Consider the following 16,819-nt stretch of genomic DNA (forward strand, 5'->3'; position numbering starts at 1 on the left):
ACAGTGGCTGCACGGAGACGAAGATGACGTGGAACACGTCGCTACGATGATGATGACGGAGGCGGCGCCGCGAGACGACGAGCCGGGCGACCGACGGGACGTCGACGACGAGAACGATCGGAGACGACGATGATGGACCGCGGAGGGGTTTGGATGGAGGGGAAACGATGCCGAGGACGACCTTGCCGCTGCGATGCCGGAGGTGGTAGTGGTGCAGCAAGCCGACGAGCCGGGGAGGAGGAAGGGGCGGCCGAAAGAACGCCGGCGACGAAGAGGATGGAGAGGCCGGCGCGGCGACGGCGTTCCGGCGAAACCGAGGAGCAGCCGGGGTGGAGGACGATGCTGCGACGTCAACGGAGGAGACGGCGACGTCGGTCGGCGCACGGGAAACGCGACAGTGGCGGCCGGAGGTGGAACAGTGGCGGCAACGCCACTGTTTTGCCGGCGAGGACGCGTCTCCGGTGCTTCCCCCGCGAAACGGAGGGCTGACCGAGGGGGAGGAGGTGGCTGCGAGGCCGAGGGAGAAGACGGCGCGGCCGGACGGCGCTCGGGCGAGGAGGGGGAGGCGGCTGGAGGCGGCCGGCGCGGAGGAAAGAGAGGGGCGACGGCGGGAACGCGCCTCCGGCGGTCACCGCGCGAAACGGAGGGCAGGCCGGGGTGGAGGAGGTGGCGGCGACGCTGGAGGAGGCGACGGCGCGGCCGGCCGGTGCACGGTCGAGGCGGCACCGGCGGCTGGAGGCGTCCAGCGGCACGGGAGAGAGAGGGCGACGGTGGGGAGGTGGCTAGGGACCACGGGAGACCGCGGGAGGGGGCTAAAGCGATAGAACGGAGCGAGGGGGTTGCATTTTATAGGAGAGAAGAGGGAGCCGGCCACGGGGGAGGTCGGAACGGCGGCGGGATTGGCGGCCGGCGGCAAAGGTAGGCGGCCGGACTTGGCGCGTCCGTTCCCGGCGATTGGGGGCGGCATTCAAGGGGGAAAACGGGGGAAAACGAAGAGGAATCAATGGGGATTAATTCCCCCCAATCAATTTGGAAAGAGCCGGCTTGAATAGAGCGGATTTAGAGGAGGAATGGCGCTAGGGTTCACGGGAGAGAGAGGAAGAAGGCCGGCGGCTGGAGGTCGGGGACGCGCCTGACAGGCGGGTCCCACGCGGGAGGCGCGCGGCGTCAGCGCACGTGCGGCGCGCGTGCACGAGGGAAGGAGGCGGCGGCTCGGGCAGGGGGCGGCTTGGGCCGGGCGGCCGGCCCAGGAAGAGAGGAGGGAGAGGCGGCTTGGGCCGGGCAGGCCGGGAGGGGAGGGAGGAACGGCCCGAGAGAGAGAGGGGAGGGGGAGGGGGAGGGAGAGAAAAAGAGGGAGGAGAGGAGGACTTCGTCCGCGGGCCGAGAGGGAGAGGGGAGGACTTTGGGCCAAAATTGGCCCAAAAGAAAAGGAGGATTATTTTTAGGTTTTTCTTTTTAATAAACTTTGTTAATTGTTTTTGTTGCTTAATAATTATTTCCGGTGCTCTGAAAATTCAAGTAAAATTTGAGGGCTCATTTTAGACCGAGGAGGATTTAACAAAAATTCTCCGGGCCACATTCGAATTTTTCTTGTACGTATTTTAGTGTTTGCCAATTTCTTTTCGAATATTAATTAATTCTATTATTCCTTTTAGCGAATGATTTTTAATTCGGGATGAATTTATCAGGACGTGACATCCTCAGAAAACCATGACGACTCAATGGCGGGAAGCTATCCTTGGGATTACAATGGATGGTGGACAGAACCATCGTTGTTTAACGTGAACACTGGTATTAAAACTTGATCAGTCTATGCTAGGTCTTAGGCTTGTGAAAAGAATTGCAAAACTAGCTTCATGCAAAAGAACCTGAAGCCATTTCTTGAAATACCCTCTATCATATGCATCGTTGCTGTGGTGGCTTGCTGAGTACGGTTGGTACTCACCCTTGCTATTTATATATCTTTTAGGAGAGTGTTGAAGAGAAGCCCTTGTCGGTACGCTTGCGTATCCAACAAGAGAATCGGAGTGCGGTCTTGTTCTAGGTCTCGTTTCCCAGTCGACTGCCTGTGGCATGTTAACCGGGCCCTTATATTATTTTGTCTTCCGCTGTTGTTCTCTGATAGTTGTTGGCCTACCTGGCCCTAATGTAAGTATTTAACCCTTTTAGCCTGAATTCGTTCGTGATATGTTATGATCCAACTATGTATGTGTGTACCAACTACTGATTCAGGGACTGGTACGGATAAACACAGAAGATTTCCGATTACCAAAATCGGGGGTCTACTGTTCGTAGTTGCTCTTGACTGGGAGTCCTCTCATCATTGTCACCTGCCATTGAAACACCAAAATAGCAAAAAATGGTGAACGTTATCCCTAATAATCTACTATGCAGGTGTAGTGGTGCATCTCAACAATTCTCAGCAATATGGAGCAACTAACCAAGCTCTTATAAGGTTCTTACCAGCAAAGCAAAGGATACCTGGAAGGCGTAGAGAGCGATTGCAGGGATCAAGAATCTGTGCTGTCCAGAAGTAATATGTGGAGCTAGTAATATATGTATATGAGGGGTACACAATCCAATGACAGATAGTAACGCTGAATAAAAATCCCAAGTAACTTGCCCTTAGTTGCTGGTCTAATCGTGTCCTAGACAGTAGTGGTAACAATGATGGCGCAAAGGAATATGACACTAGTAAACAACAAGGAAGGACCGGCAGGCAATCTTCGGCGAGTCTCAGCAAAAACAACAAAACCGAGTGGGTGATAAGCTCAACGGAGCGCGTCGTGAGCTCAATGCACTAGTGGAAATCAACTTTTCTTTTTTTTTCTTTTATTTTTTTGATATTTTTTCTTTTCCAGGAGCATGAAAATAGACACACCACCAAGTTACAGCTTAATCGGAGTTGATATGTGGCCTATGGAAATTTCTGAAACCACTATAAACAATGGCAGGAACTTGTGAGCTCGAACAGACAATTTTGCAAGCTAAATTTCGGAATTTTGGATTTTCCAAACCCACGAAAGGCGGGGAGAAACGGATGTAATTTTTTTTTCTCTTATCCAAAAAGTTAAAATTTACCTTATTCCGAGTCCGTATGAAAAAGTTATGGTTGTTTGAAGTTTGGGCTTCTGGCTAGGTTTTCTAGAGGGGATATAACCTAGACTGTTTGTGGTGGAATTGGGATATGGTGGCAGCAGAGTATGTAGGGTGTTCTGGTGATGCGTGGTGATCTGGATGGGTGTTTATGATGGCGGAAACGGCTCTCAAAGGATATACCCTAACACACGGTGAAAGGTGGCGGCTAGGGTTACAAAGGAAAACACACGACTAGACTAAAACACGCACTAGACCAGCAACAAGAACTTAAACTAGGGCTCAAACTCAACACTACGGATTCTAAAACAGATCATGCGAAGGCTAAACACGGTCTGGGTTAAAGGTGACTAACAACTAAAATTTTTTTGGCTTTTCTGTAGACTCTAGGATAACTGCAAAAACAAAAACTAATCTAGGGTAAAGAAACTGAGCGAACCTGACTGTGAACCTAGAGCTCTGATACCACTTGATGTGTACTAGGTTTCCCGATCTTCCGAAAGGTTCTAATAAACAACGATTTGGGCGAAGTCGCGACACAAATCGATCCGGCTTCTTGAACGCGCACGCTCTTGAGCCCCGCAATCACAGCACCACGTCTCCTCTGGTTATCACCCATGTCGAAACATGGATGACCTCACCGAGAAGGCTAATCCCTGTTTGTGAATCGAAGAACACAAATAAGAACAAGGTAGAATACAACCAAAATTGCAGATGAATGATTAAGCTCACAAGTTGGAGTCTTACAAACCGATCTAGCGGCGAAACTGTTCTCGACAGAATAATTTAAGCAAAACCCAAACCCTAAAGGTGACGACGGCTACTGATATATAGAGTTTAGGGTCGTGCAACCAACCCTTGATGCAACCCTAATGGGTTCCAACACGATACATGGCCCAAAGGCCCAAATACGGTGACGCAGCACCGGGATAGATTTTGGACGTCAAATTGTTCGGTCGATTCCCGTTGAATCAAAAAGAATTTGGACATGGGACCAAAATCATTGGAAATGTTATCTTCTTAGATTTCTATCCATTTAAAGAACACCCCAATCCGAGCACGTATGCAGCCTGAGCGTCCGTTTTATGCAGACTGGACCCGAACTCCGAATTGACTTGGTTTGGGCCTCCACCTTGACTTGCACGTCCTCGATGATCCTCCATGAATCTAAGTCCTTCTCCAAGTGTCTCCTTGTCCCCTCCATTGTTCCTAATCATGATATAATCATTAGGTATCAATCTATTCTCAAATTCGTATAAAGAAGAACATAGGAACGAGCTCACCTCTAAATTCAATTGTCGCGCGCGAGCTCGTGTTATCGGTCTTTGAATGACCATTGGATGATTGTTGTGTGTATCCGTAGGAGTGATGTCTGCATCAGATGATACCGACGAGATCGTTGTTGAGGAATTCGATGAGATCTCCCGGCGACTTGGCTCCGCGTACTCCGGCTTCGTAAACTATGGGGGGGGGGTGTGTTGGCATTAGAATTGGATGCCTTGTACCCCTCCCAGGGGGTCCCTTTTATACGTTGGATCATCTTGACCCCCAAGGAAGGTTTGAGGATATCGGACCGGGTACATTATAACAGAAACTCTATCCCTTCCGAGTAGGACTTTGGAAGTCACTTGACTCGTAGAGATTTTTTCCATAATTCGGGGCGTATTCCATACGACATTTATGGGAACTATCAGTATACGCGAAGGTATACCTTAGTGGTATATTTCATAAGTCAAAGGATATGAGGTATGTCTTATCCGTAACCCTGACAGTAGCCCGCGACTTCAACTTAAATTAGTTCATGCTGTCATTCATGACTTCTCTCGCTAGCGGCTTGTCATGCTTACTTGATCGTTCTCGGTGCGGAGCCGAGAAGACGAGAAACTATTGACAGCACTAAGGGAAGTCTAACGGCTCGAACATAAATTTAAATTGAAGTCTGAACAACCGCCCTTAACGGGCCTCAGGATTTTTCGGTGGCAATCTCTCTCCTTCCTTGGAATACGAACCGCCAGATAGTGCGCTTATTTAAAGGGGTTTTGGGATCCATTTCAAGTCCGTTTGCTGAAAAGTTCTCCAACCTTCCTGCAGTCTCGGAGCTTTCGTCTCTCCAAATTCCCTAGGTTATTTCGTCCTGCTCCGGCGGTCTTCCTTCGATGGCGGACCTCGGCATATCGACCTCCGACCTGGCGATGGTAGCAAAGCTCTCCACCGACGGAGCTCTTCCTCCGGAGCAAACCATGGCCAGAGAAGAAGGAGGTATTGCCCCCTCTTTTGCCCTAGGTCGTATGGTAGTAGTAGAAGATTTCGTTCGCAGTGGCTTCTTGCCGCCACCATTAGAATTTCTCTTGCTGATCTTGAACTTCTACGGCCTTTCCCTTCTGCATCTCAACCCCAACTCCATTGCTTTCTTGAGCATATTCGCCCATCTCTGAGAGGCCTACATTGCGGTAGTGCCCTTCCTAGACCTTTTTCGTTTTTTCTACGAACTCCAGTGGATGGAGGCCGGCAGGGTGTCGGGATGCTGCAGGTGCAGGGGCTAACCGGGGATGAAGTCATTCAAGACTTCGTCGCCCGACGTATCCAACCGCTGCAAGCCCGCGTTCATCCCGCGTTCAATTACGAGGGAGCTCCTGACGTGACGCGGATCTCGTCGCGGGGTACTCGTTCTCGCGTCGCTGTCTCTTTGTTGCTTTTGACAACATTCTTAAATTTGAGATCTGACTCACTTTTGTCTTTTTTCTTGTGTTCCAGTTCTCCCTGCAGATGTCGTGACACAGCGGGTCAAAGACGTCCTGATCAGCCCCGCCTCCACGGCCGAGAGGTTGCCGACCTCACTCTGCGACAAGCCGGCGGCTGACAAGGCGGCCGCCATCAATGTGAGTGAGAACAAACGACTTTTCATGTCTCTGTTTAAAGGTGAACCAAAGTGATCTCAACCCCTGCAGGTTCTGCCGCTGACGGATGTCATCGGCCCCCTTATCGACCACCAGGCCTCCGCCTCCCTCAAGGAGAAGGTTGCGGGAGGGGGGAGTGGTTTCCGCTTCGATCCCTGTTGTCATAGGGGGGAGTGGGACCAAGAGAAAGCCCTGGGCTCGGGCGAGCGCTCCTACGGGATCTCGGCAGAAGTCAAGCGGGTCTGAGGTAAGGCCTATCGTTCTCGCTCCGTTGGCCTTTTCTTTTTCGTAGGACGATGAAGTTAAGTCGTGATTTACTATCTTACTCAAGATACGGGAAGCCTCCCTCCTCCTCCGAAGAGGAGGTTAGTGAAGAGAGCCGCCGACAAGTAAGTGAATCTCTTGACCTCCTTCGTTACTTTATCTGTGAGCTCATTGGAAATGTCTTCTGATGTTGGCAGGAAAGCCTCAGCGAACTCCGCGAAAAGCAGCGACGAGGTGGCAACTAGCGGGACCCCTGTTGTCACCTTTCCTCGCGTGGATGTTGCGCCTGCTGCCGCTGAGTCCGCCGAGGCTGTTGTCGTGCCCGTGGCTGTGGTACCGCCATCCGAACCACTGGACTGGTCTGACATGATGGCCAAGTGTCGCCGCCTCTTTGAGAAAACTTCTCGGGAGGTGGGGGCTCAAATGGACTGCTTAACGGCCCACGCCACGGCGTCGGATGGAAAGGTGGCGCAGCTGGAGACGGAGCTCGAAGTCGCCCGCGACGACCTTCAAAAGATGAAGGAGATCGTGGCCAGCAACGATGTCGCGTTCCAAAACGACTCTAAAATTCACCCTCGAAATTGTGCAAAGAATAATTAAAATTCAATGTGAAAGCCTTCAACAATTAAAATGTGCAAAGATAAAAGCCAAATGAGGCTTGGAGGATTTTTGTATATTTCCTAAAAGCCTAAAATGTGTAAATAAATTTTAGTGGAATTTTCAGAGCACAAATAATAAGTGAAAAGAAATAAACAAAGTTGAAATGGTTTATAAAAAGAAAAACCCTAAAAGAAGTTCTTTTTCCCCCCCTTCCCTCTTGGGCCGGCTCGGCCCACTTCCCTCTCCCTCTCTCTCTCCTCCCCCGCGGCCCATCAACTCCCCGCGCGCGCGCGCGCCGCTGACAGGCGGGCCCGCCCGCCACTCTCGCTGACGGGTGGGACCCACCTGTCATCGCCTTCCTCCCGCCGCGCCCGCCGCCGCCGCCCGTGCCCTAGCGCCGCCGCCGCCGCGGATTCCGCCGCATCCCGCCGTCCCCGCGCGCAATAAAGAGAGGGGAATCACTCCCCGTGATTCCCTCTCCCATTTCCCCCGTTTTCCCCTCTCTCTCTCCCTCGGATTCGTCCGGATTCATCCCGCAATCGTCGCCGGCGCATCTATGGAGCCCGAGAACTCCGCGGCCGGTTTCCTTCCTCCCCGGCCGCCCTCTCTCCCTCTCGGCGCTATAAAAACAATCCCCGAGCTCCGCTCCTCCGTTTCCGCCGCTCGCCGCTCGCTCTCGCCGTCGGATTTGTGCTCGCGCCGTGCTCCTCTCTCTCCGCCGTCGCCGCCGAACTCCGTTCCGCCGCCGTCGCCGCTCCGGACTTCCACCTTACTCGGCGTCATCTCCATCCGCTTCGCCGTGTTGCCGCCGACTCCGTCCGCCGCTCCGCTTCGTCCGCCGACTGCCGGAGCACCGTCGCCCTCGGCATCCCGAACCGCGCCGCCGCTTTCCTCCGCTCCGGTTCGCCGCCGTCGTCGCTCCGGTCTTCCTCCCGACTCGGCGCCACCCCCTTCCGCGTCGCCGCGTCGCCGTCGACCCCGTCCGCATCTCCGTTTCGCCCGCCGACCGCCGGAGCATCGTCGCCCTCGTCATCCCGACCCGCGCCGCCGCTTTCCTCCGCTTCGGCCGCCGTTTCCGTCGTCGCCGTCGACCGGGGTGAGCCGAAGACCGCTCCATTCGCTTCCCCCTTCCCTCCTCTCTCTCGTGTGCCGCTCCGCCGCGCCGGTGGTCGCCGGCGGTGACCATCGGGGCGCGGGCGTGCCGCTCCCGTCGGCCGCGCCGGCGAGGCCGCCTTCGGGCGCGCCCTCGCGGCTGCCAGGTGGGCCCGGCCGTCAGCCGCCCGCGCCCGCGGGTGCGGCTGACGCGTGGGACCCACGGCGCCGACCGCCGCCAGCCGCGTGCCCTCGGTCCACCGTGGACCGAGAGGCTGACGCGTGGGCCCCACTTCCCGCCCCCTCGGCTGACGCAATAAATAGGTTTTTAATTAAAATTTAAATGAAGAAATTCGTAAATATCCATTTAAAGAGCATATAAACTTCAAATGGCCATACCTTGGCCATTTGAACTCGGAATTGGACCGTTCAAGTCCCTAATTTTTCCTTAAGATGTAAAGAACCCATTTTTGTGCTTTGTTTCTGCTGTTATGTGGAGTTATTTAGTGGTTAAGCCTTTTCTTTTCCGTTGGTCGTGTAGACGCTGCAGCTTCGGAAGATCCGCTCTTCGTGGAAGTTGAAGCCGACGTTTGGGAAGACGAGCAAGGCAAGACACATCATCTTGATCATATTGAATCCCAGTTTATAAAACTATGTTGATTTAAATTATTGCATTATCGCTTTGTTTAAATTCCCGCGTTACCACTGTTTTATTTAGCCATGCCTATTTACCTTTGTTATGACCATTTTATTATTGTTATTGTTATTACTACTACCTTGTTCACCCTAGACAAACAAAACCTCAACTAGTGGACTCTACTCATGACACCACTAGTTTAACTTTAGGTAGATGCTTCGCAATTTAATTAGGCAACATTAGGTGGTTTTATAACTTTAGACTTGGGAAACTCTCATATCACCTGGACACTCTGGAATTGTTGGTTAATTGTGGAATTGGATTCACCCCGCTCCCCCTATTCAAAATTCCCCAAAATGGTTTTAGGCTGGGCTCGGGGAGCATGGTTTTGATAGTAGCTCCTCGGCCGTATAAGGACCGGTCTTCGGGCCTCTGTTGCAAAGCACTACCGTACTACCACATGTCTAGTGGGTAAGGCTTAGTTTGTGGCTCAGTCTAGTCCTAAACAAAAGTACACGGATTGGAGATGGATGAAGTCGGGGGTCGATGGACATTCTCCAGGGCAAATGAAGGCTACACGAGCTGCGGCCCGGTAGTCGAGATGTCAAATGGCAGAGGGTTGGTGCCCTGCTGCTAGGGGCTCAGTCCTGCCTGCCTGTCCCGGGGGTTCCGGCCGTAGGCGGGATTGGGTCGGTACTCTTGTCTATGGCTAGGATGGGTTGGAAACTATGTCACGTCTTTCGTCTGTATACCGTGGTGGTATGTGGCACGTGGTTGCACGTGAGAAAGATGTGTCTTGTGGGTAAAGATGTACACCTCTGATCAGAGTAAAATCTATTCGAATAGCCGCGCCCTCGGTTATGGGCAAGCCGAGCAATGTACCCAAGTTAGTGTTTTAATTCCTAAAACCTGCTTAAACAACTAAAATGTGGAATGGTTGGCCTGGGTTGGCTTGGGACGAGCTGGGACCCAGGGTCGGGTTGCCAGTTCGGTCCGGATCATCGTAGGCCTTGGGTTAAGGCAGGTTCGTGTGGGTTCACGGCCTTGTTTAATAACACTGTTTAGTTCTAGGATCGCGTTGGCAAAATAGCTTTGAGTAACTAAATGTCCTTAAATGCTGTTTACCGCAACCTTAACCCTCTATATTATAATTCCCTTTGTACTCCCTTGCATTTACTCTGCATTCGTGGGTGTGTCTTGTTGAGTACGGTGGTTGTACTCAGTCTTGCTCAATTTTTCCCAAGCCCAGATGAGGAGTTCCGGGAAGATGAAGGCTTTGGTGTCTAGCTCGTGCCTGCCGTCAAGCGCCTGTGGTCGTCGCCCTAGTCTTCCGCTGTTTCTCGTTTGTCTTTGTGTGCTGGGCCTGCGTTGCCCGTGTAATAATTATGTTTACGCTTCCGCTTGTTAAACTCTGAATTGTATCAACTTTTGGTGTACCTTGCCTCCTGGGACAAGGAATAATACACGCACGTAAGGAACGCCCGGTGGGTTAATTCCGGTCGTGACAAGTTGGTATCAGAGCCACCCTTGACCCTAGGACGAGCCGTAGATCCCAAGCCTTAGCAGTATTTTCGAAATAAAAATCTTTTGTATTTGTGAAAATCCTCTAGTCTCTCTCTGTCTTGCTGCTTCATTTATCGTCAAAAATCTGATCTCTAAAATGTTGTTTTTTTTCTTTTGTTTTTGTTTGTAGATGGCCGGCAGCGTCACCCGTCGTGGTCTGGACATGACTGGCTTCGTTTTGGAGCTGCGGGGCATGTGCGTGGTCTTGGGATATCCACATGGAGTGGATTACCAGGCCAGGCCGCTCCCGGAGCAGGAGGGTGAGGATGCAGAGCCGCACGCTGGTTGGGAGGTCACTGCAGTGATCCTCTCCGGCTCTCCCGAGCGGACCTCGCTGGCAGTCACCGCGGGTGGAGATTCCTTCCCCGCCGCTTGCCAGAACGCCGCTCTTCTCGCCATCGGCACCCTTCACCAGCGCTACCCGGACGAGTTGCAGCACTCGCCCTACCGCTACCACCCTCGTCGCGGAGGAGCCCGCGACTACGCCACCTTCCGAGATGCTAGCTCGGAGGATGACGCTACCGTCGTGCATCTGGCACGCATGGTGGAGGCATACGACGCGGCTCGTATCGACTTCCATCAGATGGTGCATCGTGGCATGGTGGAGAACAACATGAAGATTCTGGAGCTGCGTCAGGAGAACCTGCAGCTCAAGAAGGACCTCGACGCGTTGGAGTCGCAGCTGCACCAGCTCAAGCTCGCCCAAGGAGAGGACAGCCGCCCCAAGCGCCGCCGCGTCTGCCGCAGCCAGAAGATCACCGCCCGCAAGAGCACCTCCAGGCCCGAGCTTGTTCGTCAGTCCTTGGCGTGGACCTGCTTCGTCGAGACCCCTCGTGCCGAGCCTGCGCCCGTGGTTCCTCAGGAGGGGGAAGCCTCCGGCGTTGGCAGCACGGAGGATGCGCTGTTGCTCGCCTTCCGTCCTGGCCCGTCGCAGCGGTAGTCGAGTAGTTAGTAGGCTTGCGCGTGTGTTTTTCCTCGTTTGTCTTCTTGAGTTGTGTGGGGCATGGTTATGCCGGTGTGTGGCATAACTATGTCGGAGCCTGTCTTGTTTTTATTTGCCTAAGCAACTTGAACCTTAATGAACCAATTTAATATCAGTAATAAATTCAAGATTTATGGTAGTCGTGGGTGGTTAGTTTTAATCGTTAGCTCTCTCTGTTTGCTGGTTCTGTGTGGGGTTTTCAGATGGTGACGACCAGGAGAAATGTTAGCACCGGTGAAGGCAACCAACCCGAAGGCAGCAACCCCAACCCCCAAGGCAATCCACCACCACCACCACCACCAGACACCAACGCCATTCTCACCCAGATCCTCGCCCAGCAGGCCAACATGATGACCGCTTTCCTCCACCACCTCCAAAATCCACCACAGCAGAATGCTCCACCACCACCTCCCCAACACTCTAAACTCGCCGAGTTCCTCCGTATCCGCCCACCCACCTTCTCTAGCTCCAACAACCCCGTGGATGCGTTGGATTGGTTGCATGCCGTGGGGAAGAAGCTGGACACTGTGCAGTGCAGTGATGAAGAGAAAGTCATCTTTGCCGCCCACCAGCTGCAGGGGCCCACATCTCTCTGGTGGGATCACTTCCAGGCTACGCAGCCAGAGGGGCAACCTATCACTTGGGCTCGCTTTACCGCCGCTTTCCGGAGAACCCATGTGCCCGCCGGAGTCGTGGCTCTTAAGAAGAGGGAGTTCCGAGAGTTGAAGCAAGGCAACCGCTCCGTGATGGAGTATTTGCATGAGTTCAACAATCTGGCCCGTTACGCCCCGGAGGATGTGCGGGAAGATGAGGAGAAGCAAGAGAAGTTCTTGGCAGGAATGGACCCTGAGCTGTCCGTTCGTCTGGTCTCTGGGGACTACCCGGACTTCCAACGTCTGGTGGACAAGAGCATCCGCTTGGAAGCCAAGCACAAGGAGCTGGAGTCGCACAAGCGCCGCTTGGCGAACTTCCGCAATCAGCAGGGTGCTAACCAGAGGGTTCGCTACACCAATCCCTATCCAGGGGGACCCTCCTCGCAGCAGCAACAACAGCAGCAGCAACCTCGCTCCGCGCCTCGACCTCAATTCGTGGTGCGCGTCCCACAGCCGCAGCCGCAACAGAATCAACAAGGGACTCGTGCGCCCCGTCCTCCTGCGCCCGCTGTGCAGCCCGTTCAAGGCCGCAGGGACGCTCAAGGTCAGCAGCGTCTGTGCTTCAACTGCTTCGAGCCCGGGCACTTTGCGGATAAATGCCCGAAGCCAAGGCGTCAGCAAAGCCAAGTGCCTCCCCGCTCCAACAACGGTGGGAAGGACGTCATTCGGGGTCGTGTGAACCATGTGACGGCCGAGGACGTGCTGACAACTCCAGACGTCATCGTTGGTACGTTCCTCATCCATTCCATCCCTGCTACCATTTTGTTCGACTCTGGGGCTTCCCACTCGTTTATATCCGTGCCATTTGTGGGGAGAAATCAGTTGGGGGTAGAAAGGCTTAGAAACCCTCTGCTAATCACCACCCCTGGAGGGGTTATGACAGCAAAGTACTATAGTCCTGCCGTCCCTATAGAAATCCAGGGGATTCCTTTTCCCTCGGACCTGATTCTGCTAGACACCAAGAACTTGGATGTGATCCTTGGGATGAATTGGTTGGCTCAATTCCAAGGAGTAGTGGATTGCGCGAGACGCACTGTCACTCTGTACCGAGGGCCAGAACAACCGGTTGTTTTCTTTGCACCTCCAACCTCTGTCAGAAGATTAGAACTGCACCAGATAGGACTGTCAGAAATCCCCATAGTCAGGGAGTTCGGAGACGTGTTTCCGGAAGAACTACCTGGTATGCCGCCCAAGCGAGAGATTGAGTTCCGAATAGATCTTGCTCCAGGAACCACTCCTCTGCACAAGCGACCCTACCGTATGGCAGCAAATGAACTGGCCGAAGTAAAGAAACAGTTGGAAGAGTTGAAAGAAAAGGGGTACATACATCCGAGTACTTCCCCATGGGGTGCTCCTGTGATTTTTGTAGAGAAGAAAGACAAGACGAAGAGGATGTGCGTCGACTACAGAGCTCTCAATGAGGTCACCATCAAAAACAAGTACCCTCTTCCCCGGATCGATGATCTGTTCGATCAGCTTAAAGGTGCCACTGTATTCTCCAAGATCGATCTTCGTTCCGGATATCACCAATTACGTATCCGTGAGGAAGATATTCCGAAGACCGCATTCACCACGCGATATGGGCTGTATGAATTCACGGTGAGGTCATTCGGTTTAACCAATGCGCCTGCCTTCTTCATGAACTTGATGAACAAAGTGTTCATGGAATACTTGGATAAGTTTGTTGTGGTTTTCATTGATGACATCCTGATATACTCGCAATCAGAGGAAGACCATCAGCACCATCTCCGTCTGGTGTTGGGAAAGTTGCGGGAACATCAGTTGTACGCCAAACTTAGCAAGTGTGAGTTCTGGTTGTCCGAAGTCAAATTCTTGGGGCACGTGATATCTGCTAAAGGAGTTGCTTTGGATCCCGAAACAGTGACCGCCGTCACCGATTGGAAGCAACCCAAGACAGTCACTCAAATCCGCAGTTTCTTAGGTTTGGCGGGATACTACCGGAGATTCATAGAGAACTTCTCCAAAATCGCTCGACCCATGACACAGTTGTTGAAGAAAGAAGAGAGATTTGTGTGGAGCCCGCAATGCGAGAAGGCGTTCCAAACACTCAAAGAAAAGCTGGTTTCCTCGCCAGTGTTAATCTTGCCAGATACTCGCAAGGATTTCATGGTGTATTGTGATGCTTCGCGCCAAGGATTGGGGTGCGTGCTCATGCAGGACGGTCATGTGGTAGCCTATGCCTCACGTCAGCTACGGCCTCATGAAGGCAACTACCCTACACATGACTTGGAGTTAGCCGCAGTGGTTCATGCTCTAAAAATCTGGCGGCACTATCTCATTGGGAATCGCTGTGAAATATATACTGATCATAAGAGTTTGAAATACATCTTCACCCAGTCAGATCTGAATCTTCGGCAAAGGAGATGGTTAGAACTCATCAAGGATTATGATGTGGGAATTCACTATCATCCTGGTAAGGCTAACGTGGTTGCCGACGCTCTAAGCCGGAAGAGCCATTGCAATACTCTTAACGTCCGTGGCATTCCACCCGAACTTAATCAACAGATGGAAGCCCTGAACCTAAGCGTAGTTGGTCGTGGATTCTTGGCTGCGTTGGAAGCCAAGCCTACCTTGCTCGACCAAATCCGCGAGGCTCAGAAGGATGATCCGGACATGCATGGACTCCTCAAGAACATGAAACAGGGTAAAGCCGCTGGTTTCACAGAGGATGAACACGGAACTCTATGGAACGGAAAACGGGTGTGCGTTCCCGATAACAGAGAACTTAAACAGCTGATACTTCAGGAAGCTCACGAAAGTCCTTATTCCATTCACCCGGGCAGTACAAAGATGTACTTAGATTTGAAGGAGAAATACTGGTGGGTCAGCATGAAGCGGGAAATTGCAGAGTTTGTGGCCCTATGTGATGTGTGCCAGCGTGTCAAAGCAGAACACCAGCGACCGGCCGGACTTCTCCAACCTCTCCAAGTGCCAGAATGGAAATGGGATGAAATTGGGATGGATTTCATCACCGGACTTCCAAAAACCCAAGGTGGATATGATTCTATATGGGTAATTGTGGATCGACTAACAAAGGTAGCTCGATTTATTCCTGTGAAGACCACCTATGGAGGGAATAAACTAGCGGAACTCTACTTCGCTAGGATCGTGAGTCTCCATGGCGTACCCAAGAAAATCGTATCTGATAGGGGAAGCCAATTCACCTCTCACTTTTGGAAGAAACTCCAAGAAGAGTTGGGAACCCGATTAAATTTCAGCACCGCCTATCACCCGCAGACAGATGGACAGACCGAGCGTCTAAATCAGATCCTAGAAGATATGCTTCGTGCATGTGTCCTAGATTTCGGGAAGACTTGGGACAAGAGTCTCCCCTATGCCGAGTTCTCCTACAATAACAGTTATCAAGCCAGCATACAAATGGCACCTTATGAAGCGTTGTACGGGCGCAAATGCCGGACACCGCTATTGTGGGACCAAGTTGGAGAAAGCCAAGTGTTCGGGACTGATATCCTGAGAGAAGCTGAAGCTAAAGTCAGAATCATTCGGGATAATCTAAAGGTGGCACAGTCCCGGCAGAAAAGTTATGCAGATAACCGACGCCGTGATCTGGAATTCGCAGTGGATGATTTTGTGTATCTTCGGGTCACGCCATTGCGAGGTGTGCACAGGTTTCAGACAAAAGGGAAGCTCGCACCTCGGTATGTGGGTCCCTTCCGTATCATTGCTCGACGCGGAGAAGTCGCCTACCAGCTGGAGCTGCCCGCCTCCTTGGGCAACGTGCATGATGTGTTCCATGTGTCGCAACTCAAGAAATGTCTTCGCGTGCCATCCGAGCAGGCCGACTCAGAGCAAATTGAAGTTCGCGAAGACTTGACCTACGTGGAGAGGCCAGTGAAAATCCTGGACACCATGGAGCGCAGGACCAGGAATCGGGTAATCCGTTTTTGCAAGGTCCAGTGGAGCAACCACGCCGAAGAAGAAGCTACTTGGGAGCGTGAAGACGAGCTGAAGGCAGCCCATCCCGATTTCTTCGCCAGTTCCTCCGAATCTCGGGGTCGAGATTCCGTTTAAGGGGGGTAGGTTTGTCGCGTTCCAAAACGACTCTAAAATTCACCCTCGAAATTGTGCAAAGAATAATTAAAATTCAATGTGAAAGCCTTCAACAATTAAAATGTGCAAAGATAAAAGCCAAATGAGGCTTGGAGGATTTTTGTATATTTCCTAAAAGCCTAAAATGTGTAAATAAATTTTAGTGGAATTTTCAGAGCACAAATAATAAGTGAAAAGAAATAAACAAAGTTGAAATGGTTTATAAAAAGAAAAACCCTAAAAGAAGTTCTTTTTCCCCCCCTTCCCTCTTGGGCCGGCTCGGCCCACTTCCCTCTCCCTCTCTCTCCTCCCCCGCGGCCCATCGGCTCCCCGCGCGCGCGCGCGCCGCTGACAGGCGGGCCCGCCCGCCACTCTCGCTGACGGGTGGGACCCACCTGTCATCGCCTTCCTCCCGCCGCGCCCGCCGCCGCCGCCCGTGCCCTAGCGCCGCCGCCGCCGCGGATTCCGCCGCATCCCGCCGTCCCCGCGCGCAATAAAGAGAGGGGAATCACTCCCCGTGATTCCCTCTCCCATTTCCCCCGTTTTCCCCTCTCTCTCTCCCTCGGATTCGTCCGGATTCATCCCGCAATCGTCGCCGGCGCATCTATGGAGCCCGAGAACTCCGTGGCCGGTTTCCTTCCTCCCCGGCCGCCCTCTCTCCCTCTCGGCGCTATAAAAACAATCCCCGAGCTCCGCTCCTCCGTTTCCGCCGCTCGCCGCTCGCTCTCGCCGTCGGATTTGTGCTCGCGCCGTGCTCCTATCTCTCCGCCGTCGCCGCCGAACTCCGTTCCGCCGCCGTCGCCGCTCCGGACTTCCACCTTACTCGGCGTCATCTCCATCCGCTTCGCCGTGTTGCCGCCGACTCCGTCCGCCGCTCCGCTTCGTCCGCCGACTGCCGGAGCACCGTCGCCCTCGGCATCCCGAACCGCGCCGCCGCTTTCCTCCGCTCTGGTTCGCCGCCGTC

This window comes from Oryza sativa, chromosome 3 (genome assembly GCF_034140825.1).
Source record: "Oryza sativa Japonica Group chromosome 3, ASM3414082v1".
NCBI lineage: Eukaryota > Viridiplantae > Streptophyta > Magnoliopsida > Poales > Poaceae > Oryza > Oryza sativa.